This window comes from Rousettus aegyptiacus, unplaced genomic scaffold (genome assembly GCF_014176215.1).
Source record: "Rousettus aegyptiacus isolate mRouAeg1 unplaced genomic scaffold, mRouAeg1.p scaffold_m13_p_6, whole genome shotgun sequence".
Classification (NCBI taxonomy): Eukaryota; Metazoa; Chordata; class Mammalia; order Chiroptera; family Pteropodidae; genus Rousettus; species Rousettus aegyptiacus.
In genome coordinates this window covers 113,591,020-113,594,220 of record NW_023416309.1, presented here as the reverse complement: position 1 = coordinate 113,594,220, position 3,201 = coordinate 113,591,020, and positions in this window count along the sequence as shown.

The window sequence follows — 3,201 nt, the reverse complement described above, 5'->3', positions numbered from 1 at the left end:
TTACAGTCGAGTTAAGAAAAAAGCAAAATACATCAATTAACTGCATCTCTATCAAAAGTGGAAAATAAGAAACAAGTGGTGAGGTCCCCACGTTTCGAGGAAAAACTATTCCTGCGTGTCGAACATGCAAACAGGTAGGTCTGTGGGCACAGATTTGTTTCGTAGTGTGAGATAAACCAGCCTTTCCCTCATTTGTCTCCTGCTGGCGTTTCAGTTGACCTCTGGTGGGGGTCTGGGCGTTCTGGGTTCCAGGCGGGGCTCGTCTCTATCATCTGGATAAGGACACAATTGCCCCCGCCGCAAAGCAGCTGCAGCAGGTTGAATGGCAGCCTCCCAAAAGGTATGTTTAAGTCCTAACCCTCGATACCGCTGACTGTGACCTTTTATGGCAAAACGGTGTTTACAGATGTGATTAAGAATCTGGAGATGAGATTGTCTTGGACTAGGGTGGCCCTAAACCCAATGACAAGTGTCCCTACAAGAGGCCCTAAACCCAATGACAAGTGTCCCTACAAGAGGCAGAAGGGCAGGCCACGTGGTGAGCAGCCACCAGCCCCCAAACGGGCAGGAAGGACCCCCGCTTCCAGAGGGAGCGTGGCCCACCCACGCCTGGCTTTCAGACTTCCAGCCTCCACAGCCGTGAGAGGATAAGCCTGAGTTGTTTACGGCCACCCAGTTGGGATACTTTGTTCTGAAGCCACGGGACACCCCCGCAGCGGGTAACTGGACGGGCCGTGTGGATGACAGGGAGGCGTGACAGCCGTCACTTAAAGATATGGCTTCGGCGGACACAAAATGCAGATGGCCTTTGGCTGCACGTTGGCCTTGTGGTCAGAATCATGGGACAGAGAGGTCCTGCCCGGTCTGCGTGACAGCGATGGGGTCCGCGCTCCCAAAGGCGCCGAAGCTCCCTGGTACCCCCACTTTAACAGAGAGGGAAGTGGACACAGCGAGGGTGCGACGGTTTGCCCGGGGGCTCATACCCAGTCCCAACGGGACAGAACCGGACGTGGAATGAATGAGAAGGAAGAGCGGAGCGTGGGCGGTGACGATTCGCGGTCCCCACGCGGCCGCCCGGCGGCCGGACCCTGCTCAGTGTGTCTCTTTGCTGTCGGGACTTCGGTCCTTCAGATTGGGACAGGGACATGCTTCGCTCCGCGTGCTCGCCGGTCCTTCGACTTTCTTTCTAGAATCGACTGACGCACGTTTAGTGTGGGCAAGAGCGACAGACGGGAAACACGAGCCTCTAACCCGCTCTGAGGCGCGGCCGCCCTGAGAAGCGGGGGACCCAAAGCCAGCCCTGTCAGGGCTTCCGGGGCGGGTGCTCCCGCGGGGTTGGCCTGGGGGCAGCGGCGCCGCTGGACAGAGCACGGCCTTCCGGTCGTCAGGTCGTCAGGGCTGTGCGTCCACGGCGCCCGCGCCGCTGTCCTCGCCTGCGTCTGGCACCCAGGACGGAGCGCGCTCTGTGGCCGGGCTGCCCGGAGAGGCCACGTCCTGCGTCTGTCCTCCAGGACGAGTCTCTCCCCGGTGGGGACACAGTCGACCTGCACGCACACGGCAGCACCGTTTCTCACGCCGGGCCAGCAGCAGTCCATCCACGGGGGTCGGGGTGACGCGCCTGAGCTGCGGCCCGGAGAAGCGTGGAGAAGTTTCCTGGTGCTGCCTGGACGGCCGTCTACCCTCCCCCGGCTTCTCTGCTGGAGCAGCCCCCGCCAGGCCCCCGCCAGGCTCTGGTGGGAGCGGGGCGGGCCACCTCCGAGTGGGGACGTGCCCAAGCTGCTCCTCCTGGCTCCCCTCACCGGGCGCCTCCCGACGGGTCCCCGCCAGCAGCCTTCATGAGCCAACCCGAGGACTGCGGCAGCCCCGCAGACTGGGTCCTGCCGTCGTGGACACTTCGTGGCCCGAAACGCAGGCACTGTGCGGCCTTGCTGCTTCGCGTGTGTGCGTGTGCACGTGCGTGTGCGTGTGTGCGGCGCGGGGGGACCGGAATCTGTTTCTTTAAATTGTGCTAAAATACACATAAACATAACACTTACATTTCAACTATCTCGAGTGTACAATTCAGTGGCATTTACTACACACCCCAGTGCCGCGCGCCCGCCACCTCTACCTAGTTCCAGAGCATTCTCCTCACCCTAAAAGGAAACGCCGCCCCTGTTCCCCTCCCCCAGCCCCTGGCCACCGCCGACTGCTGTGTCTCTAAGGATTTGCCCATCCGGATATTTCATGTACGTGGGATTATACGATACGTGGCCTTCCGCGTCTGGCTTCTTTCACCGGGCATAACGTTTTCGGGGTTCACGCGTGGCGCGGCCTGTGTCGGCGCCTCATCCCTTGCACGGCTGGAGGCTGTTGCGTCGTACGGACATGTCACATTCCGTCATCCACGCTCCCATCGACGGCCGCTCGGGCCGGCTCCCCTTTCTGGCTCCTTCGCAGCGGAACATTCGTGGACGGTTTTTGTTCGCACACCTATTTTCGGCGCCTTTGGGTCTGGGCCCGGCAGTGGTGCTGCTGGATCGTGAAGTCGCTCTATATTTAACTTGTTGAGAAACCACCAGACTGTTTGCCACGGCAGCCGCGCCCCCGGCAGCGGTAAAGGAGCGTTCCAACTTTTCCACATCCCGACCAACACTCGTTATTCAACTTAAAATTTTTTTTTTTATTGTAGTCAGCCTGTGGGGGAGGCAGCATCTCACTGTGGTTTGGATTTGCACTTCCCCGATGACTAACAATGCTCAGCGTCCCTCCCCTGGGCCCTCTGCACCGCCTCCCTCACATTTGACAACACCTTCTGCAAAGGTAGGTAAGTCACTCCACCCTCTCAGCCTCGGTTTCCTCATCTGTCCGGGAGGGATTTAAACTGGGCCCACGGTCTGAGCCACTGTGTCCACACAGCCCCTAAAAGCATCACGTCCCTTTGGCACCTTTTCAGGTTGATATCTACGGTTTTTTTTTTTGTTCTGTTTTGTTTTGTTTTAAATCATTAAGTTTACAAGGCTGCGAAAGATGTGATTTCTGGTGTCTTGTAAAATCCAACATTGGGAAAACAAAAACGTGTCCCGCTCTATCACAGAAGCAAAACCTGACATTTCGTGCTGCTTCCGATGCCACCGAACACGTCGTATTCCTCAGTCAAAGACAACCCAGGCCAGCAAACCACTCGGCACCCCGAGATAAACCAAGACCACAGAGCCCCCA